We start from the raw sequence: 21,034 nt of genomic DNA, 5'->3' as shown, positions 1-21,034 counted from the left end.
GATCTCAGCTAAAATCTAATTTAACTTTAAATTAAGTTTCGATTAAAATTCTATAAATAATACGAAATTAGATATAATATACAGTAAATATCGGACTAATATTTTTTTTAAGAATTTTCTCTAGCATCAAACTATTTTTTAAAGATATTAAAGATTTCAAGTAACGTGGCTATAGCGTTTTCGGAAAATTACGAGGATTTCGTTGATATTATCAGGTTTCAAAATGGCGAAAAAACTTCTGTAAAGAAAGTGATCGTTATTTATAATGCATTTTTTTCCACGTCCATGGCTTACTGGTCCGCGTTTAAACACAGGCAAAAGACGAAGAACACGATTTACTTCTTGGCGAAAGAGGATTAAGGTTCATGACTTTCATCCCGGTCTGAAATTTTCCAAATCCTTTTTCTTCTCAGACGGAAGAAAAGACACAAAAAGGACATTCCGAAAGATTGGAAGTAGCTTTCCGCATTTTTACAGAATTCCCAGTAGAAGCTTTTTCATTCTTACAATTTCGTTAATAGCGTGTACATTATTAAAAGAAATTTCATAGAGATGAACAAAGATATTTAAAAGAAAGATCTTTCAATTATTTCGTTAATTTTGATCCTATCGATCATCGCCTGCTTAATTTTTATTCTTCACTTCACATTTATAAAATCAAATTTCTCCACTTCGTGTATTTTTCATATTACGAAAAGCCATAATTCCTCGGCAATTAATCTAACGCAGCGTATCACGGACACCATAACAGAGTTAAATTGCCGAGCTAAATTTGAGAAACTATTCAAATCAATTTAATCAAACTCCGATACGTAACCAATAACATTCTACAAAGTATTTAAATCAATTTAACCAATTTACCAATACGTCACTGAACACAGCAATCCATGGGATTACAATAATCTCGTTAAAATCTCATCAAAAGATCGTTAAACCGCTGAATGGCTGGCAAGAAAAATCCCTAACGTAACCTAATCCATTTTTAATCTATTCTGTCCACCAAAAGAACTTGGACAATGGGTTCGTCTAAGCCAATTCCTGAGGACCTTGTATCCAAGACGTCTTGGTAATCCAATATGTTTTGCTGGATATCCGTTGCCGATAACCATTAACGCAAAACCGATACCGGATCATCATTAGTGGCAGGTCAATACGAAGTGAGGGAGGGACGTCATAATCAGGGCTAAGCAAGCAATATCGAACAGGCCATTTCCTCCTGAGCCTGTACACGTATGGACACCCGTATATTGTGTAGGTGACGTTCGATGAAAATACCAAGGAATAGGAATTTCTGATTCATTGCTACACCACATTTTTATTCATTTACGATAAATTCAAGAGTGGAAAAATCCAGAGAATGCACATGACTCACATAGATATATAAAAGATCGAAAGTGGAATAGTTAGACACAATTTTCACTAAACGAGACAAATTACTCTCTAGCTTAGATCGTTTTATTAGGTTCTCCGGAAAGTGTCTTTCTTTCACAGACACGTCTTTTACAACGATGCATCTTTATACAAACATGAAGCCTAATCTGTCGAACGTTGTGATCTTTAGTTTGATAGTACAAAGTGGATCATACGTAATTCGATAAAATAATATAAAACGGAAAATGTCGTGCATCCGTTATTTCCTTACAGAACGAAAGAAACTTTTCGGACGACCTAATAGACCTCTCTGTGAATATATGAAACTGTATAAAAATACGTAGTCTGTTAATTGAAGGTATAAAACGTCTGTCTAGTTATTATTCACGCCAAATAGTGGAACATACGTAAGACCCTGATTTTAAGTAGTTAAAATAGCGCAGGAAGTGTGATGGCAGAATTTACAATATCCGACGACCGGATCGAAGCACCAAGCATGCCTCCTTCTATCTCTTGAAAGAGAGAAAGACAGAGTTCCTTTAATTTCAAACCTTTCCTTCCAATTCTGGCTTTTCACGTTTCCTCCCTGCCACTGAATTTTATTTCCGGTGGGTAAAAGCTTCCTTGCAAGCTGGACTTCGTTTTTAGTGGAATTTTTTGTCTATTTGTCAGATCTTATGTTTGGCCATTATAATGATAAGTTCTATTTCAATTTCTTACGAATTTATTCTTGCATTTTTGTATTTTACGCGTTGCGATTAATACATTTCTGTAAAAATGTAAGAAACCGAAGAATCTTAAGAATTCCGGCCGGACTAAATTCGATGACCAGAGACTGTGTCTGCTTAAAAGGCTTCTCGAGTAGAAAAGAGGGATTATTGATAGTTATACAAAGGATTATAGTTCAGAGTATGATATAAGTGGAGCCTTTGTGAGGGAAAAGTTTTTAGCGTGCTTAGAATTGGGTTCACGATGAATTTCAGATACTTGGGATAGGTAATTTTAAATCCCTCAAAGGTAATGGCGTGGCACGCAGAATCAGCTAAGAGAGAATTTTAGGAATTATATCAGTGAGGGAAGCGCAGTTATATTCAAAGCGGTTTCGTTATCGCGGGGATCTTCTATTTGATGGCGTTATAATTAATTATTATCATTAGCGTTGTTAATAAATATTAAGAAATTTGTAATATAATATGGGTTCTAACATAGACGTGCTTCTGGTATTTCGTTCCTTTCGGTCTTATTAGATTTGTGTTAGAAATGCAGCAAGAAATTAGAATAGAGAAATTAAATTATACGAAGGAACAGAATACAAATGGAGCCAGACGCTGAATTTTCCGATAGCTGGCAATAAATTATAAAATTAGTGACACCTTCCTGTACATACAAATGCTTCTCAATGTGTGTTAAGTGTATCTAGTTTTTTAAAAATAGCACCATTGTCGTTCCTATATATTGTTAATATATTAGAAGATCTAAAACTTGGAACAATTTTGTAAAAATGTTTGTTGGAACACAAGATTGCGGAAATTTCAGTTGTCGTAAAAATCTCGGTGACAAATGATGCTGTTATCGCCATCCTGGACGTATATTCTTATCAGAGAACAGCGAATTTCCGAGAGAAAACCCATCTACGGACAAAGGAAAATAGATTTTCGATGCTCAGACCCCTCTATCAATAAACCTCCCTTCAAATTCGTAAATCATTTTCTTCCTCTGAAAGATTAATCCCACCACCTTACTCCTCGATCATGTATTAAATAATTTATTATACATGTAATTCAATATCTCGCAAATATACGCTCTCCTCGAAGAATTCTGATCTTCGAATTGATATCTCAAATATAACCAGCGAAGTGTCAAAATCCATCTAATTTTATTTACGATAATTAGATGAAATAAAAGAAACTACTGTATTATAATCAGATTGTGGATAATTATATTAATTCATATTCAATGAACAAAGTTGAAGAACTGGAAGCTCAAAAAAGGCTCCTAATTTTGCTCAATTTTTAGGGATTCTCATATCCTAACCTCTAAATCAATAGGATGGCGCCACTATCGATCTGTCATTGCTCCTCCCAATTGTTAGGGACAATCCATAGTTATTCTCCAACCACTCGTAATTCAACATGCTCTATTTTCTCGTTCATTTTCGACCTGTTTCCTCGTATAGCACTCTTTGTTGCATGGTAAACGCGAGTAGAAGGATAAGGGAGAAATTTCTAGCAAGGGCGCACGAGAAAGAATAGGGGAATTGAATGAGAACAGCCGGAAGGGAAGGTTATCCATATAGCGTGACACTGAATAGACAAAAAGGAAGCGAGACTATGGACACTTTAGATTGATCCGGATCCCCGAGTAAATCCACTTTTCCAAGGAAACATTTATCGACTTTTCTCTTCTGGGCTTAGAGTCCGTATCTCAGAGTTTGGAACTTTTCAGGTACCGTTCGAATCAAAGTTTTTTGGGGGATGTAGAGTGATTATCGTACTAAATGACGAGATCTTTTCCCGAAGTGGTACTTCAGGAGTCTTTTTTAATACTAGGGTAGGTCTATTTCTGGATCTATTCTAAATTTCCAAATTAATCTTAGTATTAAGTCAAGCGGATCATTTTGACGTACAAAGAAACTTGTAGGAGTTATCTTTTTCTTTAGAAACTTTTGATTTTAAAGAAAAATATAGTAGACCTCTGGCGATTCCCAACATGACACCCACTCGACCTAGAAGTTCATCTTTAAACGTGTCTTTCGGAATTTACGATCCTTATAAGCCCACAGCGGTATCTCGAGAGTACGTTATACCATTTTTTCCAAGTCTACGAGCTGCGAGGTGTCAGCAAATTGTGAGAATCGAGTTTTAAGACGATGGAGGAACCCAATGTGCCCTGAAGGGAACCAGCTGAACGACGATTACATAAAAGACGGCTACATTGTGATCGGTGGAGCTGATAGGGTCACGATTCCGTAGCAGATTGAATTGCTTTTGTCGCTATGAGTCTGGATTGGACCGCTGGGAGCTGACAGATCGTTAATGCTATACGTGCGTCGATTTGCCGGATACATCGAGCTGCTCGCCGATTCTACGCATCGAAAAATTGAAGACGGAGACCTGGACAATAATGGACAGTCGCTTGATCGACATTGAACTAAAGGAATCAATTTCTCTCGTGTTGCTACTTTTATAGTAAACTGGTAGAGTTGTATTTCTAATGCGTGTAAGAATAGAACGAGTGAGATAATGAATGGAATGCTAATTACTTTAACCTGAAAATTCCTTCTCACGGTAATAAAAATGTACCATATTCCAAGAATAAAATTTCTCTAAATTATGAGGCTAGCGTAATAGATCAGTCTAACTTAATTACCTTAATTTTAAAGTTTCTTCTGACCATAATAAAAATGGGTCAAACTCTTTTCGTATTTCATACAAGGACAGAATGAGTAGAATATTCGTCAGCAGACTGAAAATGGGAAAATGTTTTCATTCTTTCTGGTTTCTTCCTGGTTGGATCGGTGTAGAATAGGAGATGTTGGAAGGAAGTCTTGAAACGAAGACGAGACACATGTCTCAGACACAAATATTCCAAAAGGGAAAGTTCGTCTACCTAAAAACAGTTATCGCAGCAACAGATGTTTGAAACTTCCATATAAAACGACTAGTAATTTTTCTATTAACGTCTTCTTTTTTAAATCATTTTATACGCAACTGAAACTTATAATTTTACACTAGTATTTAAAGTATTTTGCGAAACTGCGATATCTGGAAGCAACAAGGTTAATTAATGTAAATTATAAAACGATGATGAATTTAATTACGGACTTGCGTCCGTAGCTAATAAACGTAATTAATTCATTAAATCGGTAGATCTCTGCGCTCCGTACCATTTCTTTTATTAATTGCAGATAATAACAGCGTTAAGTATATTTAACTAACTTCGACAGACCGAGGAATTGATTAAACTATCCTGGATCAAATTGAAGAAACAACACGAAGACTCCTGCAAAACATCACCAACCTAAAGATCTGCACAAAGCACAAGACGGAACGTCAAGCAAACGCTTCCCAACGAATCCACTCGATCCAACAAATTCAGTGCACTCACCTTCCCTTGGTATTCCTACCGTCCTCATCGTCTTCCTCTTTGATATCATGCAGCCTGGGGCTTAGGCGGTGTTGGGTGCCACCCTCCTTGGAGAAGTCCTCCTCCTCCTCCGCCCCTTGTTCGGCACCCTTTCCGTTCTCTAGGTCTTCCAGTTCCTCGTCGAGATTGCTCAGAGGCGCCAACTTGCTGACCTGTACCACTAACACCTTTTTTGGTTCTTGTTGTTGGTCCTGATCCTTCTCCTGTTGCTTTTGTTGATGATCTTGGAGCAGCTGCTGGCTCTGCTGCTGTTGCTTTTGGCGGCACTTGCGACACTTGCGGCCGGTGGAGCCCTTCTTGGCCTCGGGGGTGGCCCCCGAGATAGTTACACCACCCCTACCTCCGCCGCCACAGGCGTACGGCAGGCAGCAAGAACACCTGGCCCCCACCTCGACACCCTAGCGCCACTCAGCGTCAAAACATCCAGGGCCGGCTGTACCAGGCTCTTCAATGACTCCTTTCCACTTATTTGATTGATATCGAACGATTTTTAGTTCGTTTTCAATGGGCTACATCGTCCTGTCGCTCTGGGAACTGGGATTAGACCTAGTCAAGATGGCGTAATATTGGGTGCTCTCTGGGGATCTATTAGAGTTGATTTAGGTGCTTTTGAGGCTTTTAAAGGTACAAGAGATCGAATCTTTCGTTTTGTCACAATTAGTTCTAATTCAAGTGTCAGAAACTCGAGTGTAGACTTAGTTTAGGTGATCCAATGTTTATTCCTTTGCTTTTCTAGAGTTTCCTAGGATTTCAATAGTAAATCTTGGTTTTCTTTTGGACATCTGGACACCTGGCACAGAGGATTCCTCGTGTTGTCACGATAATAGCCTAAGTTCGGTTTGAACTTCAGACATTTGAGACTGAATCTGGTTCAGGTAGTCCAATGCTGGTTTCTATGCTCTCTTAGAAGCTAGGAAAATAGATCTTGATTCCTTCGAAATTTCTGACATCTAGAGAAAGTGATTTCTCGTTTCTTCTCTATCAGAATGGGCTGTGTTAAATTTAACCTTCAGTCAATCTGACAGTAGACCCAGTCCAAATGATCTGATATCAATTCCTTTGTTCTTTCTAGATTCACAAAATTAGATCTAGGTTGTCCTTGATCTTGTAGAAACCTAACACATTGAAGCTTCAACTTAGTAACAATAAAAGCCTGAGATTAAACCGAATCCACGTGCTCTGATGGATCTAGGTTCTGTTAAATCTCCCAAATGCCTGATAGGAGTATCAAACTTTGGATTGTTTTAAAAATTAAAGGTTTGGGCTGTCTTACCCACCTCCGCGCGTACTTTCAGGCTAGTAATCTTAGATAATTTTCACATTTCACCGCCAAGCGACAAATTTTCTCCCTGGCAAATTCATATAGTTCCATATCAGCCCACTCTGGATTAGGGTTAATAAGGAGATTCTATGGATAATTCAAGTGTGTAAACAGGATTCCTTCCTCCTGGTGATTCTTTGAAGATCCTTAGGGGCTATCGTCAAGTTAATAGAAGCATTTAAACCTTTCGTGAAAGTTTGAATCTCCCTACGTGACAAAATTGCCAGTGGTTTCCTTAACGATTATCCAACAAGCTTCTCCGGTAACCGGATAATTTTTTATCAAACGATTAAGGCGAGAACTCGAAGTATGAAAGTTGAAGACGGAGATTTAAATTATAGGCCTTTGTTCTCAAGTCACGTACAAAATTTCAGTGATTCCGTTCCGATCAACATATTGTACAGCTTCTATGACTCCTCGAAATTGTCTTCTTCTTTCAGTACACCAATCTGAATGTCCTGGACGTTCCAAAGATCAGCTCTTCTAGATTTTCTCCAAGATCGATCTTTAATCATCTGATTCTCATTTATCGAACATAGTGCAGGAACATTGGCTTCCAGAGAGTCTAAACTTCATGTAAAACAATCTTCTTAAATTCCTTCACGTCCACATAGGACACCAAATATTCCTCTAACTGCTACTCTTCCTCACAGATAGTGATTTATAAGATGCAAGAAAATTATATGATCCCTCGCGCGTGAACTAGGACACCAATTAGCACATAGAATCCTGTATCTACGAACACACAACACAAAGTGAAGACAGACCTAGCTGTGCCTCATCGAGAATGGCCTCAGCTAGCACAAACACCACGAGGATCGAATGAAGAGGCTCCCTAACTATCTTCTAACACCGAATACACGTCGAATACCACTCACCCCTACAGTTATCCTCTTTTATCGACGAAAGAACAGGAAATACCTGTTGGGATGGAGGAGCCTGAGTCGGTTGGAGCAATTAGACGTCACACGCTAGATATCGATTCCCAGGCTCATCCTTTTCACGCCAACCATTCATTAATCGTTGCTCCTCTTTACTATAGAGCTCTTCAGCTAATTCAACAGTTCAGCTTTCAGTCTGCTTGCTTCACTGTGCTCTTTCTTTCCCTTTCTTTGCTTTCGGTATCTAGATCCCTTTAGTTGAATGACTTATTTGACTTCTCATCAGATCATCTTTGAAACTTTCCGTCAGATACTTTGCTAAAGCAATCTGTTTGAAGATCCTCTAGAGTAGGGCGTTCTATTTCGACTAGTTTGGCACAGGGTTACGAAATATGCGTAGAAAGCGACGATCGGTGGAGGATGATGACCTGGACTAGTTTCTGAAGATGGCTGCTGTGTTCTCGTACAGAGGAACACAGAACAACTGATTGTCGATTGTGAAAGGACTTGTAGTCCTCGTCGCTAACGACAGGAAAGCATGTGCTCTTTAAAAGACTTTCACTATCAGATGACCATGATGTAAAAAGTGAGAGAGAGAAAGAGAGAGAGAGAGACGTGAGAGACGAGTTGCAGTTGATAAGTCAGTTAATTTCAAAGTTTTGGAAGCTTCAAAACCTGATACAAAGTTACTTCACTCATCAGGAAGTTTGTATTGTTATCATTTCCTTGTTCTTGGTAGAATTTCAAGTGAGTTAGTGGATCTTTGAATTAATTGCAGATTATTTTATTTTGCAAGGATGCCTATCTACTCGATTATTAAAATTATTAATCGTTAACTAATTACGTATTTGGTTTATTGTGTTACACATTCGTCCTAATTCGGTTCTGAAAATTTTCGATTATCTACAATAGTCTGGTAATATTTTCAGTCGCACGTAGCCGAGATTTTCAATTTCCTAGGAAACTTCTTAGAGAAAATGCTCGAAATCTTGGCAAAGGTTTCTCGAATATCGATTTCTCGTCGACTAATATCAAATTCGCGGATGGAACGGTTCGATTTCCTGCTCGAAAGAGCATTTAGCATTACATGAAAATCCAACGAATCATCTGTATGAATATATCATTTCTCAATAACGTATTTTCCAAGAGAATTGATTCGTCGAATTTTAATTTATCAAGTTTTCTGTACAGAAATATTATTTTAAGTAAATAATAATAAAAGATTGACAGATAATATGTTCGAAATGAAACTGTTATATTCCATATATATATATGTGTAATATAAATAATCTCTAAAATTATTCTATATGACTTGCGTGTTCTGCAATGACCTCATTGTTTAAATGGGATTGCCTTGTTTTGTATGCAGAAATAATTTTCAGAATGGATTTATATAACGCGTCTCTTTTGCCTGCTAACAATACAGTCAGTGAAATGGAACTTTGCCGTTTTACTGGTAGAAATAATCTTCAAAATTGGTAGATATACGTCTTGTATTATAATATTAGTAATATTTAAAACATTAGTTGAAATAATTTTAGATACAAGCATTTTTAATTTGACAAATTTTGTTAATGCGAAGACATTCTTATTTCATACGTAAGAGCGTCATTTGTGTCGAAAAATTAAACAGAATGAAATTTTAAAAATTCCATTTTTGTTTAAATATTTCGATAAAAATCTTCGTCACACTTATTGAACAATTGTAGTACCTTAAACGTTGAAACAAAGTTATCATCTTTCCCCATTTCAGAAGAGTGACAAATTTTACCTCTGATTTTATAGAAATATTCACTACGGTTATAAACAATTACTAAATAAAACGCAATAAAATTTTGTCCATTTCAAATCAAACGTCGATTTTCTACAAAAATTAATATCGTGAAAATACTCCTTCGTCATATTCAATCGTTTCCGTCGCTAGTATATTTCTTCATTTGTGATCTTTGCAGTGAAAAAATTGTTATTGCATAAAAATATCACAGTTAAGAAATGGGATAAGTGAATTAATAATTAACATACTATTTACGATAATACTTTTTAGAATCCTTTATAATAATATTTCCAAATTTTAGTTACTATTACAATATTCATACGTAATATTTATTATTTACTATTCCTGTAATAACATCATTAAAAAAATCACAGTATTTCTTTCCTACAACATTTATTATATAGTTTACGACACGTTAAAATTTTAACATTAAATAATATTCATATCTTTACACTCTATCTTTATTTCCTAATAGCATGATATTACCATAATAGCTATTAAATTTAACATGTACTACGATCTTTATTAATTATTATTATAATGCATATTACAAAATGTAATTTCATTCTATCTGATCAATACGTTTTCTCACATTTCGTTTGAACCTTAAGAACGACATTTAAATAGAAAATAGCAAAGTTCTTTTTCCAGATTTCTTAGAAAATCCGCACGAAGAAGGTTGACAGGCGTAATCACGATTTAAGAAAATAGCATAAACGCGTGACTCGCGGTGGTATCGAAGTAATCAACTGGGTCGAGGCTGGAATTTTTAATTTCCTCACAAGCTGCGTGGGTTTTTATTAACCATTAGTCGGCAAATTGGTCGGGAAGCTCTTTTTACACTGTGATTGGCTATGGACCCTCTCCCCTTCCCTTCGTTGCGTAGAAGTTCTTCAATTTTGTCGGTGAGTGGAAAAAAATACGGAAAAAAAAGTCACCGAGAGAGTTGCCAGGAAATTGGATCCACAAAGGACAGAGGACCGTCAAGTGTCGAGAAAATTCGCCGAGAAACTCGAAATTTCGCCGCAAAGCAAGGAATGTCTACGGTACATGGGAACGCGGCCTTGAAACGGGATAACGATGAACAATAGAGTATTTTACAAAGTTTCATCTGTCGTATTGAGTTAATGAAACCGTGATACGTTGAAAAAAATGTTCTATGATAATTTTGCATCATCCGAGAAAAGTACATTCGTGTTCGATAATTAATAAACAATTTCTTCTATTTTCTTCTCGCGATTAATCAACTTGTAAAATTTGTTAAAAATGTATTAAATGATTTTTAAAGAGAAGAAAAATGTTACCGTCTACGATCAATGAGAATCTATTAGGCTGTATAATAAGGAGATTAATATTCGTGTTTATTGATTCTTCGTTTTGAAGGAAAGACGGAGATATAGATTCCTTGAACGTAAAAATAAATGTATTTCTTTCTCGTTATGAACATTATGTTACGTCTCCTCTAAAACTTTCATTTATATTAAAAAATCTAGATCATCTAATGAAGATATCGCGGTAGAAAGAGAAAGTGGAAGTAGAAAGAGACCACATATGGTCAGACCGGTTCTCGTTCCTTTTTAATTTCTCATGTATATCTTTATTTTATTAAAAGCAGAGGAAACCGTTACCTCGATCTTTCTTATCGTGATCTTTAAAGAGCCATCTGCTTGATAAAAGTGTGATAAAAATAAATTAAGAACAAGATTGAACTATAGCGATGTGAACAAGACCGTAGATAGTCAGACACCGTGAGACTCCTATAAAGATATTTATTCAGAATATTCTGCAGATTATAAAGCAGGTATAAAACAACAAGTTTACGATAAAATAACTGAAAAATAAATGCAGCGATAAACATTTGATCGTTTTGTTTATCAGAAAATATTTAATAATACAAAAATAAAATTTATAGCAGCATCGCAATAAATTTTCTGCAGGAAAATATGGAGTATAACCATGAAAGCGTAAGAAAAGAGGTAAAGGCGTAAAAATAAGATTCAATAAGAGCATCTGATTTTCTACGGTGGAGGCAGAAACAATTTGTTTATGGTATGGTAGTATCCCAATGGGGTTGCGTCTGAAACGTTACTTTACAGGAAGGACTCTATCTTCCTTGAAATCCGATTAAAGATTTCCGCGTATCGAATAAACAGGAAATCAAGTTACGTGCCGTTAGGTGACACTTTCTTCTGCGGCCCTTTCACGATCAATAATCTGCCAGTGAACCCGGTTGCTGATTAATTTTTCCTTAAACGAAAGCGCGAGTCGACCAGCGAGTCATCGATTTATACCGCTGTCTTTGTTTCTCAGCATCGACAACTGTGTTAAGTGTTGACAGTATATGGGGTCGTAGAATGTAGTGGTCGAAGCTATTTTATTTCCTCTTTACTTTTTTACCAACCTTTTATGTTTTATTCATCGCTTTTTTTTTTATTCATTTAGAACTTTTATTGTGCGTAATGTATTTTTAATACTATTTACGTGTAACATATTGTTTTTGTTTTTGTTTTTTTATCAATTTTCTGTGTTCTCACTTTTTCACTTGTTTTTTTATTCATTTGGAATTTGTACTGTATTTCGAATAATTCAGGTGTTACATATATTGACGTTATATCTAAAAATAAAGAACTGAAACCTTTGTAGATATGTACGATATGTCTGATCATATACAATCCCACCCTACTTACTTCGCTATATTGCAATCCTGCGTTCGATTTATTTCTCTCAAACGATTTAAATTCTTGAATATAAAAGAAAATTATAGTAGATGCCATTTAAAGCCCACGATAAAGAAATAGAGATATGGATGTTGTTATATCGAAAAACAGCCTCCTGTATTTTTAATAAAAAAAAATCGCAAATAATATTCCAAAGATATCAACAAGAATATTGAAATTCACCAATTATTCAATTACAAATTACTCTTCTTCACTTCTCCACTTTTTCATCCGCGTTAAAAATTTATTCACGTGCAGCAATGTTATTAAGAAATTTTCGAGCAAAAGATCTCTCTTAAAAAATATCAAATCATTTTCCAGATAACCAGAAAAATAATTTTCAATTTTACTCGAAAACCAACTAGTTTCTATATAATCTCGCTTATCCCTGCAGCAAATACAGGCTCGAAACTGGAGGGAGGGAAATTAGCTTTATTCGTCCAAGGGTAGGGTTCAGGTCAAAGTTCACGTTAGAGGTCAGTTAGAGTTAAAATCGTCTTCCGATTGGTCAGTGTCAAGGTTCGAAATTAATGGTGCTAATTGGTACAGGATGTTCCAAGTGTTTCATTTTCCAGAGCTCGTCTTCGAGGATGGTGGTTCATTATACGATACCATAGGTGATTAAACTATACGTCATGTGATTAATTAATTTGTATAACTGTTTGCTTGCAGTCCATTCATCTCGACCGTACTGCAAGAAATGTTAATACGTGTCCGAGCTCGATTACCGGGGATTTTAACGTTTCGTATCTTTCGTAAGACTTTAAGGTACTAAATGAAATTAGTAGCAAGTTTAAAGAATTGCCATCGTCAAATGGTCCTTGATACGAATAATCTCTGTAGTTAATAGGCTATTCTTTTAGTAGATTAAAACATCTGACACGGTTCCAGGCAACACATACAGTGAAACAAGTAGAAATGGACTGTATATGATCAGACATATCGAAGCTTTGCTTTCAATAATGAAATTTACTATTTCTTACAAATTAGTATGAAAGAGAATTGAAGGCGCTGACTTCCTGAGAGGTACGAAACACTGTTTTTCAATACTCTACTATATATCTTTCTGTTTTAGTTATGCTCTTCAAGTATTATATTAGTACATATTAGCGTTATTAGTATATCAAAGCTATGTTTAGTTAAACTCTTGCTTTCAAAATTGAAGTTCCTTTGAAGTTTGTGGTTAATGGAGTTCTTAGAGTAGACATACAAAATTTAGTAACAAAGACATAAATTGAATGTAAAAACGAAATATAGTATTATAAGTACAAAGGGGTCGTATATAGACAGACATCCTATTCTCCTTTCATAAGCAACAAATTTTAAAGAGATTAATTTTCTTCAAATATGAAAAACCAAGTAAAAATATCTTTATGATCAAAGAGGAACGACTTACCCCTAAGACCAAAGAAAAACTTGCCTTACGAAAGAAAAGATTGTTTTATCATCCGAAACTTAATCTAGTACTACTTTAATACATATAAGGTGTTAGTGTAACTTTCGTTCATTGCAAAATTGTTGTTATTACAATTTTCTTCCCTCATTGAGTTACGTTTGCCAAGATACAAAAGGGTGGGTTGATAAAAGCACGAATGCTATTCAGGGTTGCTTAATTAAGCCAGGATGGCCGGCACGGTTCGCGATAAAAGAGCCACTCGCAATTAAGCCTGTAATACGCGATTCTTTCTTATGAGGCTGAGCTAAGTGTCGTTGATAAATTGAACAGAAAACGAAGCGGTTTTGTTTCCTTCTGACGTAGATGCTCACGTTTTCCCGGTGTTCTGCGTTTAAAAATAGGTAGCGGAAATGTTTTGCTGGATTAAAGAATATCATACTGTCATTTTCCTTTTGCTAATTTGTACAACTGCCAGCTTGAAATACGTTCCTCGATTTATTCAAGCCTTTTAAGTTCGTTTATTCAAACCAACGTGGAATACGTTTTGTAGATGGATTTATAAAAATAATCCACAGAAATATAAAATGGAAGTATGTACGATTGAAGACAATGAGCGAGGGACTGAAGATAAGATGAGGATAAAATAAAGTAAAGAATGAAGTGTGCTGGAATGAGAATCGTTAGCAGTCTTTTTCTAAAAACTCTTTTTTCATTAAATAAAATATATTACAGTGAAAATTATATTCATTAATCGTTTAAAACGTACTATCTTATCTTGTTTTTATGATTTTTCTAAATATATGGAACATTTCTAGTGTTACAAAAATTGTCCTTAATCCTTATTTGTAGTAACTAAATAATAAATTTCCCTTAATTTTGTTGGTATCAAAAATAGTGTAATAAGTTACATAATTGCGAGAATAAACAATAGCTGGAGTATTTATTGAGTGCTCCCTTTGAGGGTATGGATAATTTTATTTTGTATGGCGCTGTTAACGATCAGGTGCAATTAATTGACATATGCCAGGGGCTCTGCGTTGACAATCAATGACTGCCCATGGTTATAGTCATCGAACCCCTCGTAATTGATGACAGAAGCTGCGTGCGATAACGAAGTCACACACCGTAAGCTACACCTGGGAAATAGACCTATTTGCTCGAACGATGAACTTTTTGTTTATTTTCGCTCGTGAAATCTGCGTTTTCGTGTAGTCTATTGTCTTTAATCAATATTTTTAAAATAATCTATTTTAATTACCATTGACATGAAATTAATTTGTGAGTGTATATCTACGATTACGTAGTTCCTAATATTTCATAAAGCTGTAAAAATTCCAAATTTCAAAATATCTCTAGTTGTCAAATTTATTAAAATAGTAAAAATCGATTTTTGCCATGCTATACTTAATGACAAGTAAAACTACCAGCAAGGGTCAATTCTTCGTGAAAAAGTGGACAAAAAACGTAGAATAGAATTCCCTTATTTACCGCTTCATTTCTTAAATAAATAAGCCTGAAGATCGGGTGGTTTGTCAGGAAGACACTATCTGCACGAATTTTCAAATTCTATATTCTCCGAAACGAAGACCCGTACGAAAAAATTGCACAGCACATTTTCGACGCATTTTTAAATAAAGAATCCCTCAGCACTCGATTAAGGAAGAAATTTTTAGAGATTTGATAAATAACACTTTTGTCCAATAGATTAATTCGTATACGTGGCGTTCTTTATTAAAACGCTGTGTAGCTTTCCGTTTAACCTTTCCCATCCTTCTTCTGCCCCTCTGCTATTCGATAAATTTTGTAAATCCGGCCGTTAATGAAACGGAAAGAAAAGCTGAATACGCGTGAGGCACGGTAGAAGCCGCTGAAGGCAGCCAGCTTGCAGAGCAAGTTCTTTTTTATCGAGGTAGGCGGACTTTTCGTTCGTGCGGCTATAAACGCGATTTATCGCGGTAGCTACGATGAATTCCCAGTGCTTTCTTTCCTCCTCGTTTCTACTCTCTCGGAAACGAATATATTTTTCTACGGTAAAGAACGTGGCTATGGTGAAAATGTGATGGAATGAGAGGAAAGGTGATATCCTTTGATACCGATCGCGGTATAAGAGAAGTAAATTTCGAAATAAAGTTCGAGCAAAAAAAGAAGAAATTATTGAGTGGATTTCTTTTGTACTCGTCTGACCACATACGTTTCTATTCTACTTATTGACATAGAGAAATGTTTATATGTAGCTGTTACAATTTCAGATATTTCGAATCACTCAAATATTCAATATTAATTGCAAATTAATGCCACAGATATGAAGAACGATCCTTTTTGGGTTAATAAATTTTCGAGGCACAAATTTCCCAAACTAACAGAATTCTCCTCTAACTGTTGTCTACGTTCTTGTAATTTATGAAACATGTAATGCTTCCAAACTTTTGGCCACTGGTCTACATCTCGGGACAATTTCCAATAAATGCATTACCACAGATACTCGTTCCAATACAATTTTAGTTTCATGGATATCCACAAACATGTTCAAACGGACTTCCGAAAACAGGTCGGATTTTCTTCCAACTTCAACAAAGCGAAAAAGTATGCTATCAAAGCAAATCGAAGCAACTCGTCTCTTCTTCTCCCTCAATTTCTTTGTTTCTTTATTCGATTGCCTGGTGTGTGACACGATTCGACGGAATCAAACTTTGCCAGCTCAAACACGAAACCAAACGAATTTGCCTGTGGAAAGAAGCATTGTCGAGTTATCGCCTTTGTACCGCTTTCTTGCCACGCGTTTCCGTGAAAGAACACTTCAATAGTGCCGTCACTACGCTCTAACTATCGTTTAATCCGCTTATCGACAGTTTTCTTTGCAACGAGCAAGGTCTTTGACAATTTTCAACGTTTGAAGAAGATCATAGAATAAAAATGATTTTCTATTTCATTGTATTTCGACTAAAAAATCTAATTGGAAACTTAAAGTTAATTAAAATGTTGAATTAAATCATGTTAACATTCGTCTGATTCGGTGCAATGGTATATGCAGAGTATAAAGAGATAGGTTAGGTTAGATTTGCGTTAGAGTATGTAATTGCTAGATATTTAATATTAATTTCCGTTCTGTAGACTATGATGTAAATTAATGTTCTATTATGGAGAGTGTGAAAATGGAATGTACGTATAGAATTGTATTGTGGAATATGAAATTAGATGTAAAATAAAAAATTAAATACAATTTAAAATATAGAATATGGAATACGAAATGGAGTATAGAACATAGAGCAGACTGTAGGATTCTGTCCAATGCTGCATTTATATGCAACAAAATAAAATAAATATGATACGAAATATAGGGCATGAAATAAATATAACAAATATGAAATACAGGAATAAAATCAAATAATTTAACCTTAATTGTAATAGCAGCTTACAGCCCGATTAAACTAGGCAAATTAAACGAAAGAAAAAAAAATATCATAAAATTTATAACGAAAGATATATAAAATCTACTTTTTATATAACAAATTGAGGTTTCCACTGAGGTAAAGATTCGAACTTTTCTGTGTACAAAAGAATTGGAATTTTCTTATCTAAGGATGATATTGCAATATTTTCTCTGGAAGAAAAAGATTGACATTTTCTTAACAAAAGATTGGAATTTCCTCATGACAGGTAATAAATCGCCATTGTATAAGTATATAAAGCCAAGGGGACAGCCGTTTTCGTTCGTCAGGCAGCGATTAAATTTTACAACGCGGTACTCCGATACGGTGAAAGTTGCGCAGCACAGTTTCCACGACTTTTCAGTCCCGGAAACAAACTCCCCACGGGATTCGGCTGACTAGGCACGCTTTTATTTCACTTGCTTCAGCGAACCTATTTCGCGCGAACTACGAGTCGCTGCACCCTTGCTTCCAGACGTTGGTTTCGCTTCCTATTATTTTCTCGATGTCTCATCGTTGTACTTTTAAGGATATGATGAAAATCCAAGAACTTTTCCGGATTTCAAAAATGCAACTTGGACAATTTTTTAATCATTTGAATGTAGGAATTTCGTTAAATACGCGAACACCTTTATTTGTTTCTAATTAAAAAATACAGGCGTGACAACAAATTCAAGCTGTTAAACACACTTGGTTGCAAATTTAAGAAATTGAGAAATGGGATCTAAATAGAATATTGATCTCAACTATTGGTCATTGTAAGGAATATTTTATTTCAAGTATTATGTGCATCCTTATAATTTATATAGTTTAAATTTGAGACAGATGTCCAAAATATGCTCACAGTAATTATTAGTACGAGAAACGTAAAAAAAAATTATATAATATAAAAGATTGCATGGAATAAATATCAATAAAGAAAGGCTTTTTTTTCTTCAAAAAGGAATGAAAGGTATAAGCGTTCCGATCAGCTTAATAAATCCTTTGATTGTATAAGCTCCATCTGTTTGAACAAATGGCAGTTAGATATTCGGCTTTGCATAAGCACATACTGTGACGCGAACATAAGAACAAAGGCAAGTTGCAATTGAATTTTTAAAGCTCCAAAATACTGGAGCTCTTTTCCATGTTCTATCGTTTTAATAATCAATTTTCAAGCACGTACACAAGAATCCCTTAACGCTCGTTAACACCAAATATTTTACATTCTCAGAGGACAATTGCTCGCTTTAAAATATAATGACTGTCAGAAGTTTTCACCCATGATATATTTCCACTTTTACTTATACAATCATCGATAAAATTCTTCTTGTACAAAATCATACATTTTACCATTCTTTTGTACAAAATGTTATCTTGTGAAGCAGTACATAACATAAAATTATTTCTTGTAAATAAAAATTCTTCTATAACAAATAAATATAACAAAATTGTTAACGAAACCTCTAATATAATAATAGTAAGAAAATTCTACTTGCAATAATGATGGAATTACAAATATGCTGATATAATAACCTTACTACTCACACTGATATAATATCCACACTACCACACTGACCAGAAACTACTGACAGCTATTGTGTACTAAATATCCCTTATCTACCCCAAATTCCACAACTGCCAGTCCACTTTTCAGGCTACTGACATTAATCCAATAAACTAATAATAAAACTATCAGGAATATAGTAAAAGTTTAACTAGAAACTTTTGCTAGCTACGGGTATACCAGATATCTGTTATCCAGCCCAAACCCCATAATGGCAAGCAACTTTTCGAAACTAACCTATACCCACAGTATCAACTACATAGACGTTTCCTTCCAATTGATCCCAGACCTATTGTGCAAGCATGAATATTACCATATATTGTCAATTTCAACCTATCCAATCACTACTGTAGACTTCCAATTCCAAATACTTCCAATTCTCTGTCAAAATTACTGAAAAACCCATTATCTGCTTTTCGAAAGCGGAAGAACCCTCATGCAGTGTCATACCTACTATGTCATATACCAACACTATCATACGCTTCCAATTTTGACAATTAATCACTGACAGATATCACAAAGCTTCAATTACAAGTAATTCCTACCACCACCCCGTGCCCAAATCGTTCAAAAAGCCATTAACTGGTTCCCTGAAGCAAGAAAATTATCAAACCACCTGAAACCTGCCAAATCCGAAAGCAACTATCATGTCCAACAGATCGTACATCCGTCAATGTGACAAAACAACAAGTACCGGTTCTTGAATCCAAAAATTCAACCCTCGTGGCGTGCAGACACCCCTAGGCCGGAAATGACTGTGGAAAATCGGCAGACAAGAGGAAGAGAGCGGTTGGCGATGGGTCGCGTCACGCACCAGGCACGTTAGCGCGGAAAAGTTTGCGGCTGTGGGCAGCAGACAACAGGTAGCAAGCCACACGGCCGCGCAACCCTCTTTCGAATCGAACAGATCCATTTTTCTGCTGGCTTACTGGCTGCCTCGGGCCTGTTTTTCTTCCGGCTACTTCACCAGGATACGAGAACGCGTAGTCCCAGGGGACACATGCCTGTCCAGTACATCTGGTCACAGAAATGCCACACTGGTCGACTACGCGGATTTCCGCAACGATCACGCACTACATCGGCGAGAAATCGGGTACAGAAGTTGATAAAAAGGAGTTTGAAAAGGATTGGAGTGGTTTGGCTTGGTTTGAGGGTAGGTTCAGCTGTCTGTGTGTCTGATAGGGGTTTCTATTACGCTTTTCTGGAATCAGAACGAAGCGTTGAACAGTGTTTGAGAAAGTTTGAACGCCTAGATTACGAAAGGCAAAGGTTTGAAGAAGTTGAAGTCTGTGGTAAATAATTTTCAGATGGGATTAAAATTCGTCAGAAATACGAGGCATTAGGAAACGTACTTGACGGTGACAGCGAAAGACTACTGGAAATTAAAACGTTTACACGGATTTACGACAAAATTATGAACTTTCTTTGGACATTCGTTATTCGTAACTCACGAGACGATAAGAAATTTGTATGAAAGTTCACATGGAAAGTCTGACATGGGGAACGATGTTGTGGAAAGAACGCGTAATACCGGCGCCACGTGCACCTCGTTTCCTACGTTCCAATCGCCAGAACAACGATCTCCAAAGACAGCTTGAATATCGATAACAACGAAGAAACGTCACTTTTAACTCCACGTTTCTACAAAACAAAAACCCCTTACACTTCCACAAACCGCAACCCTTAATCAAGTCAAAAATCCCATCTATAGCAACCTTAGTGTTCCCTTTAAATATAAATTAACACAAATACGGCACATAAACAATACAAATCTAAATCTTCAATTGCCACAAGCCCAGAAACTACAACAAATCATACCAAGCCCATAAAAGAACGTCCCAAGACCAATCTAACCAAAATCTAACCGCAAACACGGATCTGTCAGTCTCATTCGCACTAGTCTCGTCGATAGAGAAGCAGAAATCACGACTGCATCCGCATTCTCCGTTGCAGAAGGTTACCTGAGTGCCTATATAGCCGCCTACCGCGTCCTTTCACCCCACTTTGCACGCAGAAGGGGTGCACGAATAGTAAACCGCGGCGATGCTGACGCAGGGCACCTGGTGCAACCGGAAGCTGGGTCTACAACCCGACACAGACACGCAGACACTGGTCCAGACGTTTTTGACGACACCTGGGGTCAACACGGATTTGACAACTTGAACTTAGTTGGAAATTGGCAATGTTTGCTGGCACAGGGATGGATCGAGGGATTATAAGAGGGTTGTTTGGTTCGTGAAATGGTAGAGAGGTAACTGGTAGGACGGTGGAACGACGAACGTACCGCGAGGAAGCTCGGTGCTTCCGAGCCGAAACGATGAGCTTGTGCGCTGTCGTATTAACGTTTACGGCGGCCGAGACCCGACTGACGGAACGATTCTCTGTGTGGCGTCGCCGTAGCACAGTAACGTAACATCCGGAAAACCGGGGGGCACCGCGACGCCGCCACCGTCA

General features: G+C 36.4%; 1 protein-coding gene and 1 long non-coding RNA gene across 5 annotated transcripts in view; both read right to left on the bottom strand.

The window, feature by feature from the left end:
- The window catches only part of LOC117214204 (cAMP-specific 3',5'-cyclic phosphodiesterase-like), a 349,894-nt gene extending 343,792 nt beyond the window's left edge, over positions 1–6,102 (bottom strand). The window contains exon 1 of the mRNA XM_033460100.1: positions 5,479–6,102. The gene's annotated coding sequence lies outside the window, so the exon portion shown is untranslated. The remainder of the gene's footprint in view (positions 1–5,478) is intronic.
- Positions 6,103–6,172: 70 nt separating this feature from the next.
- LOC117214212 lies at positions 6,173–20,977 on the bottom strand. 4 transcript variants are annotated; one of them, XR_004488807.1, is made up of 4 exons: positions 20,542–20,858; positions 19,510–19,653; positions 7,717–7,971; positions 6,173–7,573 (listed from the first exon to the last, which is right to left on the bottom strand). It is a non-coding gene; the product is annotated as an uncharacterized LOC117214212 (long non-coding RNA). The 4 variants fall into 4 exon arrangements; XR_004488808.1 differs by having other exon boundaries at positions 6,173–7,759; positions 7,849–7,971; XR_004488806.1 differs by lacking the exon at positions 20,542–20,858 and adding an exon at positions 20,865–20,977 and having other exon boundaries at positions 6,173–7,971.
- Positions 20,978–21,034: the final 57 nt, after the last annotated feature.

This window comes from Bombus bifarius, unplaced genomic scaffold (assembly GCF_011952205.1).
Source record: "Bombus bifarius isolate JDL3187 unplaced genomic scaffold, Bbif_JDL3187 scf7180000009200, whole genome shotgun sequence".
In the NCBI taxonomy this organism is placed as follows: Eukaryota; Metazoa; Arthropoda; class Insecta; order Hymenoptera; family Apidae; genus Bombus; species Bombus bifarius.
The sequence above is the reverse complement of the archived record's forward strand: the minus strand, read 5'-3'. Positions and strand labels throughout refer to the sequence as shown.